At 43.1% G+C, this 21,345-nt stretch overlaps 1 protein-coding gene across 2 annotated transcripts in view; it reads right to left on the bottom strand.

Annotated features, from left to right (window-relative positions):
- fam49al (family with sequence similarity 49 member A, like) overlaps positions 1 to 11,841 on the bottom strand; it is a 32,349-nt gene extending 20,508 nt beyond the window's left edge. The window contains exon 1 of one of the 2 annotated variants that reach the window (XM_071499990.1): positions 11,336 to 11,841. The gene's annotated coding sequence lies outside the window, so the exon portion shown is untranslated. The remainder of the gene's footprint in view (positions 1 to 11,335) is intronic. The other variant, XM_071499988.1, reaches the window with a different exon arrangement.
- Between the last annotated feature and the right edge of the window lie 9,504 nt (positions 11,842 to 21,345).

Below are 21,345 nucleotides of genomic sequence, written 5' to 3'. Positions count from 1 at the left end.
TTTTGCAATAATAATAGCAGTAAGTGTAAAATTGACCTTTATGATAAATGTGCTGGTTTAATGCTCTATCCTGCAACAGATATGTAGTTTCTTTGAACAATATGGTCGAAAAATGAAACATTAAGTGCCTCAGCAAGGAGGTGCTCCTGGGATTAGGTGGTCAGATGTTGGCAGCGTCCACTGTTCAAATCCAGCCAGGGTCCTTTGTTGTACAGTATCTCTCCTGTCATCTCTCCTGCCCATCTTTTCTACCACAGGCCAGAAGAGATTCACTGCTAATTCTGAAGGTTTATCCATAACCTTGGAAAACGGAACCAGCTGTTTATGTTACCATGTCTCCAAAATACCAAACAGCCAAACTATTTCCATGACAGTGAGTAAGTCAGGCTGCTGAGAAAGGCTCCATCATGTGATTGAAAGCTTCTGGATTTTGTGAATTTTTTTTTCTTTTTATTTATTTATTTTTTTTAGTCAAACATCTTCAGTGCAGGAAAGTTTCTCCAAGTCTGTGGATCTCTGTGGAGTATTGTCTGACACTTTGCTCCTAAATCTCCCAAACTGGGTCTAGGTCTGGTGGCTTTAAAGGCCATAGCATATGATTCAAATCAATTTCATACTCATGAAACCATTTATTGAACACTTGTGCCCTGTATGAAAACAACTAAAGTGAGCTGCGTCTGTTTAAATACACTGTTACAGTAATATTTTTTAATCAGTTTCCAGGAAGACTTTGATATCGGTGCTGCTGCTTGATGAGCCCATCATGAATCAGCGTCATACTAATCAAATAGCAGATACTCTCCAGAGAGCAGACACTGTTAGAAGTCTAGTCCAACAGTAGCTGCTTTTTCAGCGACTTCAGAGTCAATGGAGAGAGGGTCAGAGGGTCTGAGGGTTGAAAAGGAAGAAAGCCAGAGATCACAAAGTCACTGTGTGCAGACATCTGTCTGTTTTGTTGAGAGTCTGAGGTACTCAGCTCAAGTTAGTTCTGCTCACTGAACAGGTCCCTCTTTAAAAAAAAAACAAAAAAAAACCACTGGTGATTTTTCTTACTTCTTACTCTTTTATCTCTTTCACTCTTTCTCAACCTTTCACCCGCTCTCTCGACACACCCCTCTCTCCACCTCCTGTTCACTCCAAGCTCCTCTTTTATGCAGCTGTTCATTCACTCATCTTCTCACTGCACACCCTTTTGACCTCTTCCCCTGTTACTGTGTCTTTTATATGCTTTTTCTGTCTTTGTTCTCAGCATATTCTCCCTAAAGATAGAGACAAGTGCAGGAGGCTGTATCACCAGCTCACATATGTGTTTGAGGAGAAACAAGGGGAAAAGAGGACGTATGTGGAATGAACTAACCTAAACTCAGTTCATCTTCCTTTTAGTTAGAGGAAAAAGATTTTTTTAGGCTGACATATGTTATATTATATAAATTGCTGTGAGTAATTATTGATGATCCTGGTGGTAGGTTATAAGGAAAATGGGGCATGATAACATACAGGAGGGCAGTTTTTTAAAGGAGAGGAGAGGAGAGGAGAGGAGAGGAGACGAGAGGAGAGGAGAGGAGAGGAGAGGAGAGGAGAGGAGAGGAGAAAAGGAAGGGATAGGAGAGTAGGATAGGTTAGGAGAGGAGAGGAAGAGAAGGTGATAAGCGAAAAGGATAGGAGAGGAGAGAAATGAGAAGGAAAACAAGGAAAGGAAAGGAAAGATGTACACTGACAAAGAGCCACTTTAAGGAGTAAAATGGGAGGTGGCGGTGTCAGACCCAGCTAGACCATCTCTAAAGATTGACCGCCGATGGAATGCTACAGCCAATTTGCCTCAGGCCCCCCTCCCCACACACACACACACACACACACACAATTATAGATACCGCTGTCCCTCGATGAGGTGAGGAGGGAAGGAGAATAAAAGGGGAGAGCGGCTGAGCGTGAGAGCGAAGGACGGAGTGGCAGAGAGCAAAAGAGAAAGAGAGAGACAGAAATGGATGGAGGAGGTTACGATTCTCCTGCTTCACCCCTCCCCCTTCTCACTCTCTCTCTCACACACACACACACATACACACACATCCGCACACATGTACACACAGGCTGGCTGAGTCTGAGTCCAGAGCAGCGCATGGTGCCTCATGAAAGGGCGATTGCAAATGAGCATTGTGATTCTGTGCTGCATGGCTGACAAAGAAAGAGGGAGGATAGAGTGAGAGACAGAAAGAGGAACAACAGAGAGAGAGATGGTATAGCAGGTTTAAGCTGTACTCAAATCCATTTCTATTGTGTTACAAGCTTCAGTGTGATCATTTTTCAAGTGAAATAAAAAACTGGGGCAGCAACTGAGGGATTTAATGGTTTTATTTGCTGAGAGATGGATAAAACCTGAGCTCTAATGACACTTTACTGTATAGAAGTTATAAAGGTTTATATAAACCAAGCGTTTGGATTTGTTACATGCAATACTCTGTTTATCAAAGTATCATAACATGAGAGATTCTTGGTGAAATCATTCATTTTCACTGTCCTGTTTTCTTTATTTTCTCCACTGCAGAGATTAATATATGCCTTTTATTTAATATAGCCATGAATATTTGAATACCACAGTTTCGCTCAGGGGCGTTCTGAACCTTGGAAAAGCAGAGTTGGAGAAATTAAAGCATTGGATTTCAGCTGCAAGAGCAATTTCCTCTTTGTGCTTCAGCTGTCAGAGGATGGATGTCGGTAAAGCAAGCTCTTGTTATCTTTATTTGTGATGTGCGATGCCAATTAGCTGCCATCAAAGCGAGCACTATAGGCTTTTAGGGGTCTACATGTACTCGCAGGGGGCTTGTGATGTGTATATGTGAATATGTGTGTGTTCTGTGTAGATATTTTTTGCACCCACCCCCCTCTTTCACTGTCCTTCCCTGACCCCCTGCTGACTGTAAACAAAGACAGAAGCGATATACAGTACACTTGCACAGACCGTCGCTCTTTGTCCCATTTAGACTGCCTACACGCTGATTTTTTATGAGCCAGGATGTGCATGTGTGTGTGTCTTTGTGCAAGGGAAGTACATTTAATTGAGATGTCTGCACAGATGCCTGTACATACAGTATATTTGTGTCTGTGCGTATTCACCTGACATTGAATTTAATTCATCAGACTCAACTATAAAAAAGTGCTTTTGTTACCTCTTTAGGAGCTTGTCAGGACCAGTAGTCCTCACAGGGACCTAAGCGTGGTTCTAATGAGGCAAAACATCATTTCTGAGGTCCTGAGGTCCCGGTCGAGATTCCGGTTAGGCATGAATTAAGGTTTAGGGTTTGGGTTTGGCTGTCCACAATGAATGGATGTCATTGCAATGTCCTAACAAGGATAACTGCGCAAACTTGTGTGTGTTTGTGTTTGTGAGAGAGAGAGAGAGAGTGTAAAACAGAGAGAGCGACAAGGACTATTATAAAACAGTGCATAAAGGCAGTTTGAATTCAGCTCGCTGGCGTCTCACTGTCTCCTCTCTCCTTCAACTCTCCTTCACTCTTTCAGTCCATTTATTGTCAGTCTGTCCACTTCCCTGCCTGCGTCTTAACTGCATGCACATCAGCCAGTGTTCTCCTCTTTAAACCAACCGTATGTTTTCTTTGTGTAGCAATCAGAAATCTAAATTCTCCTCATAACTCAACCTCTCTCATTCAATCCCTGGGGCTCTGTTCCAACTCCATACTACAACTTTTTTTTTAGCTATTTTTACCGTTATTGGAAAGTAGCTGATAGTATAGATACAGATAGAAAACATGACATGAGAGAGAGGTGTATGAAAAGAAATGTGAAAGGCCATATTTCAGACCACCAAATCAGGGTCCATATCTCTGATTCTTCAGCCAATCCAATAGGTCTGATGTTGTGCTATTTCACAGGTTAGAAAAACAGCTGAGCCAATCCTCTTCAAGTTCCTCTTCATTTGCTCCTAGAGACCGATATTTCAGCTCCATGTTGGCTATAAATGATGTTTGAAGAAGTCAAAGTAAAAAAAAAAAGGTTACTAAGTCTGATTTTCATGCTCACAGTAAAGTACAGTAAGTTTATTAACAGTAAAAACAGAATACACACAATGGTAATTTGTATGCAGTACATACTGAATACTATTAAGATGTAGTAAAGAATTGGGACACAGCATGTGTCTCAATCCCTCAGCTACAGCACATGACCACAGAGAATGAATGAATGGGGTGACCTCTGACCCCAGTGTGACCTAGAATCTATATTCAGCTCTGTGTGTCAAAGTCGTCTACCCTCCACATACCGGGAAGAGCCGGCATGTCCTTGAGGCAACGCTCCATCACACTGTGGTGCAGTGTGTCTCACATAGCAGAGGATGCAGCGTTACACTATTCTCTGTCCCACTGGGAGGGGACGGATAGCAGCAGCAGCAGCTCTCAAATATAGCAAATTGGCTGCAATGTAAGGTATGGGCTCAAGCTGACACAGAGAAAAAAATAATTGATCGAGCAGAATGAGAATGAACTAAAAAAAAGAGTTAGTTTAGGACTTTTGATGGATCCCTGGTGTGAAAGTTAGAAATCTTGGCTGTTATCGTGCTTATTATGGTTTATTTCTGTCCAGTGATTTATTTTTTAGTTACATGCCTATTCTTCCTTTGTTGTTTGATGGAAAAAGAATTATATATACCGTAGATAAATCCTCCCTGACTTGAGCTAAGCTAATTAGTGAGCATATGTGTGTGTTCATGTGAAGAGGAAGGGTAAAAGATTGTGTGTATGGTCTCACAAGCCTGATCAAACACTGAACACGAGCAGGGTTGCCAGCATCCTAGTGTGCCCATGGCAGATCTGGCATACACACAGATGAACAACACACACACACACACACACACACACACACACACACACACACACACACACACACACACACACACACACACAGAAACAGATAGCAACATACAAAGACATGTAGTGATGAGACCAAAGTGAGAATTAACCATTCACTAAGCCCCTCCCTCCTTGGTTACTGTTGCTAAGCCTGTCAAGTTTTCCACTCTCACGCAACTCATATGCAGTTTAAATGATGCCAGATTTACCAGTTGAAACTTTTATACTTTTATTTTTTTTAAAGTGGGTCTTCAATTTCGCACAGATGTCGTCAAAAGCAGGCTTTTCAATTCTAGCTGGAAATATGTCCATTTTGCCATCTGAAACAACAATTTCTGTTCGCATATTTTATCTGAACCCTACAAAATAATGTTGTTTGGTAATGATGTTGCTTTGTCTTTGGAAATTACACAAATTAGCATAACTGCTGTAGGCAATAAGCTAGTTAACTGGGCTTGCAAGCAATTGCAGCTTACAGTCGAGCAGATAAACAAATGGTTTACTCCATTCTCTACACCTTTGCTTTTGTACTTGTGGTTGTGGAAAGGCTTTAAAAAAGAGGACACCATCGTCCTCTTGGGATATCAAATACTGTTCTTACAAGAGCTTGAGAGACTTTATGTGCCTGGTTAGACATGATTGGACAATTGCTGTTTGGGCGAACCGTCAACCTGAGCCTAAAGTATAGATTTAACAGAGAGACCACGATCAGCAGCATAGTCAAACACACTCCCCATCATAGGTGTATTCAACAAAGTACACTTTGTCATTCATTAATCTCTGATTGGAAGAGGTTCCTGACTCCTTTAAGTGTATTTACTTGGGCCTCAGTAACCAAACACCTGGTTATATTTTCCAACAGACACTATTTAAGAGCAGGAGCTTCGATTAAGATAAGATTGCTAAGTAGATAATTTGCCTCTTCACTTATTACACACTAATTGCAATACTGTTTCACTTCCTCTCCTCCTGCTCTGCTCTCTTTAGCCTTCCCCTGGCCTATATTGGTTTCACCATCCCACTGAATTGGGTTTATTGATCTTAAATATGTCCAGAGAGCGGGTATTCCGGCTATTTATTGATATTAATGGACAGAGATTGATCTGATCGACAGACAAGACGCCATGATACTGTTTGAAGTCCTCAGAGAGCAGATCCCCAGGTAATATGATTACATCTAGAAATTATGACCAGAAATTCGCCCCCCTCTTCCATGGCCATAGAAAGAGAGACATAGACAACTCAAGTCATGTCTGGTTAGACGTAGACTCACAGAAGCCGGAGCGGATTCACTGTGGCCCGTTTCTGTGTCTCACTGGATGTAATATCACACATTTCAAAGAGCTTCAGCGGGACATCCATAACAAGGACGATAACAGAGTTTAATAGGACCTTCCACAAGTGCCATCCAACATCGAGAGTTAGGTAATATGATCGAAGAGTTATCTGATCATGGCTCCCTTGTCATGGAGAATTAAATCACAATATCTCCTAAATCTATTTTCTCACTGACTCACTGGGTTCCTTCAAAGATATGTTGAATTAAAGAATCCCACATTTCGAAACTTGTTAGTCAAGATTTTTATTCAAGCGTCCTAAAATAAGTTGCTGAAACAAGTGGAAGGGAGAATTGGAGGATTTCAATTTCTTTAAAAAGTAATTTCTTAAATTTACTGTTTCATTTTAGTTCGGCCTTTGCAATCTACGACGTGTACGATGAAGGATGTGGCCCCTGAATTGGGACACAGCTAATGCGTGTACAAAGTGCTGCTGCAATCCTGCAACACCCCACTTCTGTTTCCTTCATCCTGGAGTCTAGGGGTTTTTTTGAATGGGCTTTTGGTAGATGACTGAAATAAAGTCTGTGGTTAACACAAGGTCAAGACATTTTCACATTTTATTCTACAACATTAAATATGTCAGTAAATATAGTTGTGGTTTCTTTAAGCTTTTATGGCTTTTAAAAAAGGCCAGTTGCTAACAAGTGGGTAAATGAGACTGTAGAGGTTGTCAGGAACGCTTAGCGTTACTACACCAAACACAAAAACCAATCTATTCACCAGTCCGCTCTGACAGCCTTGTTGAGTTTAAAGCACTTTTGCAAACTATTACTAACTTCGAGAGAGGAAGGCTTTTTTTGATAAGTTAAGCACGGTAGATCAAACTACAAGTTGGGAGTTTAGTAGTAGTGATGATGAACATTTATCCATCTAACATTAGGTTTTCACTTCTGCCGATTGTATTCAGGCTTCAAGTGATGTTCGTTTGTGAAGATTATCATGCTGAACAAAACGTGTAAGTATCATAAACTTTGCCACAGTTCATTTTCCGCTATAATCCAAAGGCCAGTGTAAAAATCCTATTGGCTTTTTGTCAAGGGAACCAGGGTGATGCTATCTTCTGGGCTGGCCTACAAAAATACGTCATCCCTGCAGCACTCTTTTAGTGATCTTGGGAGGTGCTGGTAGACAGATTTTGTGACTTTCAAACAGAGCCCGGCTGTTTTCCCCAGTCTCCAGTCTTTGCACTAAGCTAAGCTGCTAACTGTAGCTTTATATTTAAGGACAGACATAAGCACAGTATCTCATCTACCTCATCTAACTCTTTGCAAGACAGCAAACAGATGTTAATTCTCAAAATGTCAAGCACTGGATTCATGCACACGCAGAATTCCCAGTCTCAGTACAAGTTGTACTGAATATTCCTCTGGCACCGATACAACCTTCTGCGTCATATATCTGGACCTGTCCTCACCACCCTGTACCCTCCATTACTCTACCCTGTGTTCCTTTAACAGGATCATCTCTGCTCCGAGGGAGTAATCCCTAATTCTTGACAATAGGGGATTAAAACCCCCAAGATTACCAGGTGGAGACGGATCACATCCCAAATTCCTAAATGAATTAAGCCCTGGATATAATACAAGTCTGATCCAACCTCTGAACTGCAGTATGAAAACAAAAAGAACATCAACAACAAGCATGCAAGCTTAAGTGACAGATGTTTGAATGGCAGATGTTGCTGCTGGCCAGATGGGTCGGCCAGTCAACGAGATTAGAAATGTTGAGATAAAACGTGGATTGTCAGGCGGTTTTGAGAAAACCAGTTGGGTCACATGGACAAACATATGGATGATGATAAGGGATTGGACGAAACATGGCTGTCCATCTACATATTTCTGGCTTCATAGTGAAGGATGTTCAAAGATGGTTTGAGGTTAAATACCATCCAATTGAGGTTATGGCAGTGTCGAATTTGCAAGTGAAACAGCAGCAGAAAGTTTTCTAAAATCATTTCAGAAAGATATTTAAATCCAGGTTTCATATAACAGTAGAGGTAGCAGCAGATGTCTCTAATTTATATACTGACTCCTTCACTTTCAGTCTGTCCTGTTAGCATCGTCAGTGCCAAAATGTTCTGACAAAACACTTTTTCAGGAACGAACCATGACACTTTGGAGTAGCCGCGTGTCATTGTACGTGTCACTCATCTGCCTCATTCATAGAGTGTCAGTTGAAGTTGTGCAGCGGCCTGAGCAACATCTTGTTCATTGAGGGCTGGAGGAGATCATTACACATCATTACACCTGCTGGGCTGTGTTGACAGTGCCTCTTTGAAAGTGACAAATAGTGAGAGAAGCAACAAACGAGACGAACATTACCCATTTTTGCCTCTCTTCTCCCTCTGCTCTCCTTTTTTTTCCTTCCCGTCTAACCTCATATGCCTCCATCTTCTATTCCCAGTCCCTCAGCATGTAATAACTGACATGCTGGAGCCACAAGGTTACACTATTCTGTAGTGTGAAATGCATGTCATCGTGTGGAATGATGTGTAGCTGTGAACTTGGGGTAATTGCTGTGATAACATGAACGCATAGCCCCTGTTGTTGAGGAGAAAAGGTTGGAACACATAAGGTGACGAGGACATTACATTAAGAGAAATATACTCAACCCCCATTCCTGTCTTCTGCCTTGTCAAACCTGATAATCCTGACACATGCTAAGGCAGCCTAATAAGATCCTGCAACTCATATGGACAGAGGAAATGGGACATTGTCAGACACACAGAGCACACTAATCCTCTGCAAGACAGCAGGACAGAATGATTGTGCAACGCTGGAAGACACCGCCACATGCTGTCAACACCATTTTGCAGTGAGCATTTTGACTGGATGAAGAAGAGGGAAGTGACAGAATGTACCGAGGTGATAAAGACTGATTGGAGCGACTCGGAAGGAGAGAAATACCGAGATCAGGGATGAATTAATGAACGCTTGAGTTAATGATGGAGCCAGAAGATGTGAATAGAGAGAACGGACAAGGAGAGGTACTGACAGACAGAAAAAGAGAGAGAAGAGAAGGAGGGGGTGTGAGACAAAGACTGTCAGAGAAGGACCGAGGAGGAAATGCAGACGGGCATGTTTCTAGGGGCGCGCAGGAAAGATTTGGGGTGAGGGAATCTTGCATCATCGCGGCGGGCCAATGAAAAGGCTTGGTTAAAATGATCAAAGGGAGTGTCCTAGCAACAGCAGAGTAAATACCATAGCAGCCACCATTCCATCTCAGACCGGAAAAAAACCCTCTACATACACACACACACACACACACACATACACACACACACACACACACATACTTATGCATTGATTAACACAATCGTGAACTAGAGCACAAACATGTTAGCTGTTGCAGTGCACTTTACTGTTTATTCATACATGTAAATGGGTTATAATCTACATATATGTATTCATGACCAGTGTGCAGCTGAATAGATGCATTTCAAAATCTATATATCACTCACTGTGTGTTAGCATGTTTGAAATGACTGTAATGTATTATAATGAGGATCAAAAATATTTTTTCTCTCGCTCGATAAATGTGTAATATACAGTGTTACATATGATTTTGAAAAGTACGAGTATAAAAATATATGTATAACGTGTATGAGTATAGTGCATTTATTAACATACATCATGAAAATGTAGCATCTTTCACTGTCTGCACTGACCAATGTTAATATATGTATATTTATGTGCACATACACCCCTGGATATATGTGTCTGCATATATTCTGCTTCATTATATATTTCTGTATGTAGCTCAGGTATAGTTATGTGAATAAGACAAGCTTATTGTGTGTGATTTATGTGTGTGTGTGTGTGTGTGTGTGTGTGTGTGTGTGTGTCATGAAAGTCAACATGGCAGTAAATCATCATTTAATCTACTCATGTGGATTATAACCAGAGTCAGTAGATTACAGGGGGGATAGAGAGGGACCAGATCTTTCAATTACACACCTCTGTCCGTTTCTCCCTCCCTCCCACCCACCCATGCACACACTGTACTTCATCATGCTTTCTCTTTCTACCTTTCTATTTGTCCATCTCTCCATCCACAGCATCTCTCTCTCTCTCTTATTCTCTCTCCCGCTGCACACACAAAGGAGACCTGCAGTCACATGGTAGCACGGTAGATCTAGCTTCACCCTTCCTGCTGTCCCTCTCGGTCTAACAACCTCATGTACCCCCTCTCCTCCATCAGATCTTTTTTTTCCTTCACATTTGAAAGAACTCCTGAAAAGCCTCGGCCCTCATTCATTCATCCCTCCATTCAGTTTTTTCCTCCCTCCCTCCCTCCCTCCCTCTCTCCTTCCTTCCCTCCTCCCTGTTTTCCACTCTAGTCGCATGCACCCACCCCTTCTGATCAGCGGTGTAATCTGGGGCTATTGTTTTTAGCAGGCTATTTGCAGAGACAGCTTGCACAAGCACACACACACACTCACCTCAAACACCTACCTCCCCGTGTCACACCGAGCACCTTTTCTACTGATGCTAACAATTCCTGATGTAATGCGTGTGCCATAATGGAGCTGAAGAGGAGAGGAGGCATGCTTGACATGCAATTTATCCACATTGTCCACACAACACTCCAGTGCATCAATGTGATATATGATGGATGTGCTGTGATGGCTCTAGGTCCTGATGGATTCCTGCTAATACACAGAGGAAGAACTGCTGTTTGCTGAGGTGTGTGTGTGTGTGTGTGTGTGTGTGTGTGTGAGTGTGTGTGAGTGTGTGACTGTGACTGTGACTGTGACTGTGGCAGTGACCGTGCCGCTCTGTCTAAGCACTGCAGTGAAAAAGAACAAACCCCTGTTGACCAGCCCCTCAGGGTTTTGATGTGGTCGGGCCAAATTCAACACTCCCCCCCACCTACAACCATGACCCTGAGCCACGCTAGTTCTCCACATCCACTGCATCAACCCACAGGCAACAGCACCATCACCAGTCTTCCACCAGCCTTCATCTAGAGTCTAACCCACCACATCCATCCTCCATCCTCTCCTCCTCAGCCTCTGTCTCCAGCTCGCAGCCTCTGTTTTAGGTGCAGGGTGGGACTAGCTAACGGATGGAGTGATGGTGAGTGATTCAAAAAAAAAAAAAAAAAGAAGAGAAAGAGAGTGTTGGCTCAGCTTACCGGCTGGGCGTGCAGGAGGGGAGGATGATGCCTCTGACTCTGCTCTTCCTTCCTTCTCTCTGGAGCGAGGTGAAGCAGAGATGGATGCAGGGAACAAAAGAGAAGGACAAAGGGCAAAAAAAAGATGCAGACACCGGGAGCTGGTGGCTGGTGAGAGAATGAGAGGTAAAGGATGCAAAAAAACCTAGAGGAAAAAGTCCCTGTGTTGCTTTTCTCTCTCTTCCTCCGCGAGGATCCTTTATTCTTGTGAGCCAGAGGGCTGTGGATTCACCTAAACACTGAGCACACGCACTGCCTCACGCCACACAGCCCTCCCTCTTCCTCTCTCTCTCTCTCTCTCTCTCTCTCTCTCTGCACTAAAGACAGCAGCTGTTGGTCTATGAGAAATAGAACACTCTGTCCCCCTCCCTCTCCCCTTCTCCTCCTACCTCGCTTGCTCACAAAGACCCCCACCACACACACACACATTTGCCATGTCCTCACAACACCCCCCTCCCCCTTTGACTGACATCTCCCACTAGCCTGCTGGCAATAAGAGGAGGGGGCACTACTCTGTGTGTGTGCTGCTGCTGTGTATTTGTGTGTGTGTGTGTGTGGTGCAGAGTTGTATTGTGTTTGACATTGTTTCAGCAGCACAGTGACTTTTTCTGTCCGCACGGTGTGAAAGTGAATCATAGTGAGTAAGGATGTGCATCAGGGTATTTTTGCAAACTGTGTGGGTGACTACTGAGCATCGTTTGCTAGCAAGCTGCAGGGAGGAAGGAAATTCACAATATTTGTGGTGATGAGGGTGTTTATATTTACTGGAAGACCAACCTGCACAGTGACTACAAGCACAAATGAGCTGATGTTGCACGTGATGGATCATTTTTAGCATAACAGGTCAAAGTACTGCTTTATGTGTGTGTGTGTGTGTGTGTGTGTGTGTGTGTGTGTGCATGTCACCCCTTTGCTCTCTGTCCTTGTCATACAGAAAGAATTTGGGATGGTGAAAACTCCCGTTAGAGACCCTTACTTCAGGGCATGGTTAAATGAGCCATTGCTAAATTGTCACTCTGTGTGTGTGTGTGTGTGTGTGTGTGTGTGTGTGTGTGTGTGTGTGTGTGTGTGTGTGTGTGTGTGTGTGTGTGTGTGTGTGTGTGTGTGTGTTTGTATGTGTGGAGGGGGTGGGGAGGGCAGAATGTCTATTGTCTGGTGGTCCTGTACCCAGACCAGTGCTGTGTGGCAGCCCACTCAGGGGACTGGAACACAGTAAAAGAGCTGAGGACCAGATGCTGCCGCACCAGACTCTACTGTAGTTTGTATTAGGTCCAAGAGAAAACATCGTCTGAACAAGTCGAGCTCTGAAGTCTAGTTCTAGCTTCACCTCGCACTCTCTCCTATTGGAAATCATGTGAAAAGTTTGAAAGGAAATTGGGGTTCATGTGAGTTGAACTGTGGCAGAAATGTTGCTTGTTGATATCTGAATAAAAAGCGCTGAATATGGAAGCGTGTCTGTCACAAACAATGCACTAACACAGTATAAAATAAGCAGAGCTGCAGTGTGGCCCCAGTCAGTCACGAGGAAGAACAAGAAAATACAACTGTCTGTGTGATTTGCTGAACAGATGACTAGCATGCTAGTGGCTAATAACAGCACCGCTGAGCATAGCTGTGGGGGCAGTAGTCAGCTGTAAGTGTCCTCACACTTTAATTGAAAAGATCATTTGTCAGTTAAGTCTATGTGCTGTAAAGCCTTTCATCTGATGTTGTTGATGCTGTGCATTAAAACCTAAATGAAAAGCAGAGGAAGAGTGTCTAACAATAAATATGGGCCTTCCTGTTTTTGTGGTTGTGCCTGAGAAGTGGGTCTGACTGCGACTTTCACATCACCAAACTCTGCCCGACATAACTAAACAGACTTAAGACAGACTATTAAACATAGTTTCATTTTTACTTCGACTTCCCTGTGATACTACATTATTAGTACTGTGGAGACAATCATGTAATGCAAGCTAGAAAAGTAAGCAGAATGAATCAAATATGGAGATACAAAACAGAGAGAGAGTTGTCAGGGTTGAAGTTGACTTAATTTACCAGAATGTACCTGTCACATCTGAAGCCCATCACAGAGGAAAGCACGCACAGAGATATGGAGGTGCTGCTGCAATGGCTGACACCACTCTTTTGGCTGGCAGCTGAGCACCACAAAGACGGAGGGAAGGTTAAAAAGGTAAAGAAAAGAAAAAAATAACTTAATGGTGGTGAGAGAGTGTGTTGGCTTCTTAACACATTTACACATGCTGGGACAAGTGTTTGCTTCCAGACGGATGTCAGATTAAGGAATAGAGGAGGAGCTACGTCAGAGAGCTTTTCATGAGGCTCACTGAGTGGGCGGTTTATTATAAAGCTGGTGTGAGACTCATTACAGTGATGCACATCTCAGTCTGTTATGATGTCATGTTCAGTTATTGTATCTGGCTCCCCCGGTGTGGAATGAGCTTCCCGCCTCAGTCAGATGATGCAGACAGAAAATCTCTAATATCATCTCTTGACACCGGTGTTTGCGCTCAGTCACCCCACACTGAGTTATGCAATGGGCTTAATGTGTTTGTCTAATCCAACATCACCATGCTAAAGTTTTTTTTTAATATCTAAAATGTAAAGTGCAACTTTTAACAAAAAAAAAAACAGTTGGTTTGCATTCATCTGAGAAATGAATCGGTGCCGCTGCAGCCTGCCAGGATATATTCTTAAATTTAAGGCTTCAGCAACAAACACATGGTCACATCTGATGGTTGTGGCGCTCAGCAGTGAAATCATAATGGTCTCTGCAGGGTGTTTCAACCAGTCAGATCAGACACTCATGACTGTGTGACTGTGTCACCCCCCCCCACCCCCCCACCCCCACTGTCTTACCAATAAGATCAGTATCGCCATTCTAATTCCTTCTTTTGGAAAAGACTCCAACATAGACTGAGATCATTTATTAATTCAGTGCATCAGAATCTGGAAGTTTTTCCAAGAATGAAATACCCCAGTTTCACAGTTATAACAAGCATCAACACCCCTACTGACTCAAATATGCACAGACCAGATGTTCTCCTTGGAACAAGAGAGAGGGGGGCGAGTTTTGCCTGTTGTCTGTGAATAAACATCATCTTTGATGCGAGGCCTTGGATTGAACCCTCCTGACCAACTGAACTCTGGCTAAAAAATTATTTGTTCACATCTCACCACACCATGAAATTCAGTGCAGTATACTCACAAAAGTGTGTGTGTGTGTGTGTGTGTGTGTGTGTGTGTGCGCGTATGTGCATGCCAGATTGAACAGCAGATACTCCAGACCCCGGCTGAGACACATGATCATCATCTGATCTGAGTGTGTTGCCCTGAAAGACGGCGGTTGTGCAGTGAAGGAGACTGAAAATGAATAAATAACATGTATCCAAGGATACTGAGGGAGAATGGTGAGTAAGTCAATTTGCATAAGCCTCTAGATAAAGTTTGCCTCCACACAAACCAACTGTATACAGTCGCTTAGTACAAAAATATCAAATAATAATGATTGCTAAGTCTTTCATTAACTTGCACAGAGGTATCAGCTTTGTGCTCTTTATCTAAAACCATAATACTCTAAATTCTACCACAACAGCTGTGAAATTTATAGAAATTAAATAGATTTTCTCTATTGATTATAAGACAAAAAAGAAGCCATTTCAAGACCCAGCTTACAATAAGTGAGTCATATAAGTGCAAGAGAGATATTTTTTACTGAAATATTAATACCTGAGCATTATTGCCAACCAGAATAAGGTGGAACACCTTGGATTATTTATACAGTGTCTATTATTTTTTAGGTCAATTGTCCCATCATGCTTGCCATTGCATGAATGGCAGAGACTGCCTGTGAGCCTGTGCTAAGGTGAGTTTAGTCTCTGTAAAGGCTCCCTTTATGAATTATGAGGAGAAGTAAAGTGCACTAGTACCATTAAGCTGAAACACCACGAAAGAGCAACTTGGGGTGAGAAAATCAAAGCTGAGAAGATTTATTTCAGGAGGATTTTATACAGAAATGCAACATTTCACCACAGCCACACAATAAATCAAGATATTGAAGAAATAGACATCTCAGGGTTTAATCTGCTGTCCTATGCTAATGCTAGCCTGTGACCCAAAGAGACATCAGGAACTGCTGGGTGGATGTTCCAGTATCCTTTGCAACTGATCCACCCTGTCGATGAGCGCAGAGCTGACAGCTCAAAACCAGCCTCCATTCCTTCTTCCAAAGGAACAGTCAAATCACCTCTAATGATCATCCTGGTAGAGGTGGACCAGAGCATAATATCTGGCCACAGGAAGGTTTAGGTGATCTCTTGTGGTAACTTAAAGTGGTGGTCAAGGTGGGCCATCATGTTCCACTCACCTCTGGGTGTTTCTGTGATTCAGCTAGTTTATACAGAATCTGGCCTGGGCGCCATTTGTACCAGCCCTGTGTCAATGCTGCCTTGCAGCCAGAAAGAACGTGCTACAAGCTCGGGTTCTAGTAGTCACAGAGTCAGCAAGTCTCCTCTGAGCTGTAGCAGAGGTGCAGGTTCTAGGGATTGGAAAAGGTATCGTACATGGCCCTGAGAAGAAAGTTCAGCCTTGTTTGGCACATCCTCCAAATGTCCACCCACATAACGGTCCTGGTGATCACAGCCTTTCAAGTAGTACAGCTGCATAGCTGTTGTTGGCTCACAGCTCTGATTTGTATGGCTCTCCTCTTCCATCTTGACAATTTAAGAGATCATAAGACCTTTCCTTTCCTTCTTTGTGGCTTTGGACCACATTTTAGGTGCTGTTCTCCTTCCAAAACCAGCCCTGCGCGGCTGCAGCAGTCCATCAATCTCCTGGTGTTTCAGTCAATTGATGGCCTGGACTATGGTCTGCATTGATTTCCACGTGCATCCTGAGTGAACTTGGGCCTTGTTGTTTTGCTCGAACATGAGCTTCACCATCTCCTGTTTGTAACCCAAGCTAATTGATTTCAGTGGAAGCTTCAGGGTGTTTCTCCCAGACAGTGCCATGTTGGAAAGACGTCAAGGAAGCCCAAGACATTTGTGGATGTAGTGGTTGTCTTTTGAGTCCCTCTTCAGAGCTGTTGGTGAGGTGATGTCACACAACCTCAGTGGCCATATCAGACCTTGAATTTCCCTGGTAGGACCTTCTGAGTGCTGGGATGTGAGAGAGGCAGCCATGTGCTTGTCAAGACAGCCGTGGTAAGACTGAGAAGAAGACGTTGTTCCTGACTCCTCTCCAGATTGACTTGTCAGCAGCTCCTTAATCCTTTTCAGGAGTCTTGAGGTGCATGCAGGGGTGAGATGGAACAACCCATTGCTATCCTTTTTTTCAGCTGGTGCAAACCAGTCGGTATCTCCTGAGTTTTGTTGCAGACATGGAAGTTGTTAAAGTATTTTGCTACAAGGCCATGAATGCATGATAGTGTATGGAAGAAACATAGACTGCATATAAAGATGGACATATCCTCTGTGATGTCACCCATAAGTTCTGAAGCTCAGTTTGGGCTGCTCTGCCTAACTCCCAGGTAATCCAAAAATGGGCAAAGGGGTGTGGAAACGAGACTTTGGTGCATACCGGTTTGTGGCAATATGTGGCGATATGCTCACCCATCTGTCACTTAAAGCAGCATAACTTTAAGGCTTGATAAAAAATTAAACAGGTGAGTTATATATAAAGTTGCCGTGAAGAAAAAATTAGCTGTAGAGACCCAAACCATTTCTGCTGTAAAGTTGGGCATTTTAACATGGGAGTCTATGGGGACTGACTCTGTTTTGGAACCAGCCTCAAGTGGTCATATGACCAACAGTTTTTGGCACTTCCATGTTGTCTTCATTTTTCAGCCCGGGAGGTTGCTACTTGGGAAAAAGTTGAGAGTGAAAGTGATGAGCAGGTGAGCCCTGAGGGTATTTGCAAGATCCAGCCAAATTACATTAAGCTCTGAGTTGCTGGGAGACTTTACTAAATTTAAGCTTCAAATTCTGTTTTGTGAGCTGCACAAAACATGATACAGTTTGGGCTGCAGACTTCAAGTTTGAAAATGAAAGAAAAAAACCTGGGGGTGTGGAGTTACTTCTTACCAGACCGCTGTAGCTTGAAATGACATTAGACACAAACTAGCATAACACTCCTGTATCTGCAACCAACTGCTGGTCGTTGAGTTGCTTTGTGGGTTATGTAGTCTCCAGGTTTTGTCAAAGAAGATGTGGAATAAAAAGATGATATCAATAAGCTGACAGTGTCACAGAAGTGCAATGCTGCTCTTTTAAGTATTGCCGGAACCATTAAAGACGATTAGAAAATCTGTGTGTGTGAACATTCTCAGTGATTTTAAATCGATCATTATGTTTTATGTCTCGGTTCACCCGTTCAAACAGTGTGTTATTCCTCTCATCAAAGGACATAACATCAGAAGCCTGGACCAGTCACGTTGCACTACAGACATCCGCACTGAAGCCCACACTCTCCCTCCATGACTCTCACCAACTAAATGTTAGACTTCTATATCGATGAGTATGTGGGCAGCTGGTGAGCTGGCATCATGCAGACTCTACTCTCAGCGTCAGAACTGAGAAAATGAGAGCTTTGTAAATGTATATAATCAGTGTGGATCAACTCGGAAGGTAAATGTTGCAGGAAAGTGCTCTGTCTCCTAGTAACATCAGGATGACACACAGCACAAGCATCCGCACTCAGAGATACATTCACCTGCCTCTCCTCACCCCCCTCCCCCCCACTCCACCTCCCCGCCCCACCTCCTCCTCCCCTGTGCCTATTTCTGTCATCTTATTTGGAGTCATTGACAGAAGTGTGGTAGCTCAGCACCCACCCCAGCCCCCCCACCCACCCCCAACCCCCCCCAAGTACACACACACACACACATCATCCACTCTCCAGGCCCCTGCAACACCCCCGCCGTGCTCACACGGTTAGTACAGTCTGCCTGTGCTCTCTCCTTATAAGGGCAAAATACATTGACAGAGGCAGAGAGAGGGGGCTGTACCAGCACAGGCAGACAGGTAGGGGGACAGTGGCTCGAACAGGAGGAAAGAGAGAGAGAGAGAGATGATGTAGAGACAGAGGAGCAGAGATTAGGAAATATTGAACAAGGAGGAGGGGGGATGAAGATGGCCATGGAGAGAGGGTGATGTGGATTGTGTGATAAGAAGTGAGGCTTTTGGGATTTTGACAGCAAATACCAACATTTTTCAACGGAGGAGGCTCTGTAGCTCATATTGTGTGGCAATCTGTGCCAGTCAGTTTTCAGTCTCATGCAAAAGATATTTTAATATCTAGCTTTTCTCCCTGAATTTTATCTCTTCGCTGTGTCAAAAGACCCACAAAGAAACACCCATAATAATCACATTTGACATGCATAATACCATGTGGATTACAGAGTACAGAGTACTTTAAGTTATTCAGCTGCAGTGATCATATAATGAACCATCCATAGAATGTAAGAAATAGGTGAAAATGTGCTTCAGTCTGGTTTATTAATGCAGTCTATTCTAAACTTTAACATAACACATTCATACAGGAGGCCTTGGCTCTTGAACTTGCACTCTACATTTTCAGCATTTTCCTCATAGCTTGCAATATATCTTTGAACTGCAGAAAAACAGCCTCCCAGCAGAAGATATTTCCAAAGGGCATGTCAGCAAGTCAAAGTCAAAGTATTAGCCTGTGGCTGCAGCGCTCAGGAACTCTTAGCATCAGTACCGATGCTACAGACTGTGGCATCATTTAATCATCAGCATCCTTTTCCTCCTCAACGTGATCATCACAGCAAACATACGGCCTAATTGTCATCACATCCATGTAACTATATTCCAGCATGCTTGTGTGGAGTCTGATCACATGTCGCTTTACAATCAATCCAGGTTAAGTGCTGCTATACTCACAACCAGTAAAGTATCAATCAGCTGTGAAAAAATGTAATCAAACAAAAAGCAACATAAATGCTGAAATCAGAAATAGACAGCAATTCATCATCAATATCCAGTTTCTGACAAAAGCCAAAATTGTTGACTGTAGAGGTTTAAGGGGTAAACCAGTGCACTTGAGTTGTAAGACTTGTGAAAGATTAGGAAAAAATAGTCAAAAACAATGTTATCCCTAGAATGGGCCAAGCTCCAAAAGCAGATGATACTACACTTTCCATTATACAACTCCATGATATTTTTCAGTAGCTCCCTTCTCGCCGGTTTGTGCCCATGTCTTCCAAACTCCACACCCCCAGTTCACATCGCAGGCTTTCCATCACCAATTTGTCCAATGACATCATCAGGGTTATTTTTCACACTTTTTGAAACGCCTCCAAAGCCACAAAGGACACTATACAACTGTTTTCACAAGAGGCTGAGTACATGATGAGTAAACTGATCCTCTAAAATCAATGGAGGGCCTCTTTAACCTCTCCATAAAAAATGAATAGTAAGTTAGAAAAAGTTGGTTTGAGCTGAGAAAAGAAAAAAAAGAAAACAGAAAGAAAAGAAAAAACAAAAATAAGGTATAATCACTTAGTTAGCACTACAAGGAACTCCTCCTCACTATCAGATTTACGTAGAGTAATCCATCGATGTGACACTGTACTGCTATAACACTGTCTGACTCCCAGTGGACAAACTAAATCTGTTTCATTCCACACTTATTCTTAGCAGTTTATGTTCTTTCTATCATCCATGACCATTTGACAAAGTTAACTACAATGTTATTACTGTAACCATGACAACAAAGATCGTCTAATGTTGAGGAAGCATTTATTCTAACCCAAATGACAATCTTTTCCTAAACCTGATCATGTAGTTTTAGTGCCAAAACATAACCAAGCCATGACTGTTAATATAGTAACCATGGTGACAAAGGTAGGGATGCCACTCTCTGTACAGTACATTAACCATGACAACCAAGATCCAGCATGCTTGCCGCTGTTGGGGCACTATTTCAGGAGACACTGGTATGGGTCGTTTCAGAGGGTAGAAAAAAAATGACTTGTGTGGTTGTTCAGGTTGGAGGACTGGTTAGGGTTTAAAGAGTTTAAAGGGCTGATTAAGACTCAGTTTAAGGGGTTAGGGATAGAATTAGTGCTAGGTTAAGGGTAGGGTCAGGGTTCAGTTATGGTTAAGGTTAGGTTAAGGGGCTATGGAATGCATTATGTCAATATTGAGTCCCCATGAATATAGTAAAATAGGGCTGTGTGTGTGTGTGTCTGTGTGTGTGTGTGTGTGTGTGTGTGTGTGTGCTGGTTCTGTTGGTTCAGCTGGAGCATTTCTCAGCGTCACACCTCCTGGGTAGCAGGAGGCCTGGTCTGCCTGCGAGGACTGGGCAGGTGCTAATTGGGCCCGAAGCTTCTGAATGGAGATGCCTGCCATGAATGGAGGCGAATGTGAACCATGTGTGTTTGTTCAGCATGTGTACAGTACAACCAGCGTCAGCAGTGCCACAGACTGCATAAACACACCTCCTCTCTGTGTACTGGTATCTGTCGCAGTTAAGTTAAATAGACCCCTCATTTTGTCACAGATGGAGGGATGACACCCCGTTGGGAATGATGCAGGAAGAGAGATGCAAATCCATTTAGTCACAGGTCCCTGAGTGGCATAAAAGGCAAGTAAGCAAGCAAGTAAGAGAAGGGAATTAACAGACACAACACCCGGCTGCTAAGTGTGTCAGCATCTTCGAAAAGGAGGCACGTAGGGGGTTGTTTAATGACATAGGGTCTATGTGTGTTTGTTTCAGAAAATTATCTGTATTAAACATCTGTTCTTTTTAATCTCTGCCAACCTGTAGGCGATTCATTTACTCTGAGTAATCCCCCCATGGGGCCAAAACTCAACCCACCCTTAAGCCCACGCAACTGACTATATCTTAGAAGATGAGGAAGAAGAAGACAACAGATCAGATGAATAAAAGGATCTTGATTCAGAGGGAGCTTGGAGATAAGCCTTTCCTCACCATCTCTCCTCTCAGAA

This window comes from Trachinotus anak, unplaced genomic scaffold, assembly GCF_046630095.1.
Source record: "Trachinotus anak isolate AG129_WGS33_773 ecotype Australia unplaced genomic scaffold, CSIRO_AGI_Tana_v1 ptg000016l, whole genome shotgun sequence".
Lineage (NCBI taxonomy): Eukaryota > Metazoa > Chordata > Actinopteri > Carangiformes > Carangidae > Trachinotus > Trachinotus anak.
Note: the sequence above shows the minus strand (reverse complement) of the source record. Positions and strands in the feature narration are given on the sequence as shown.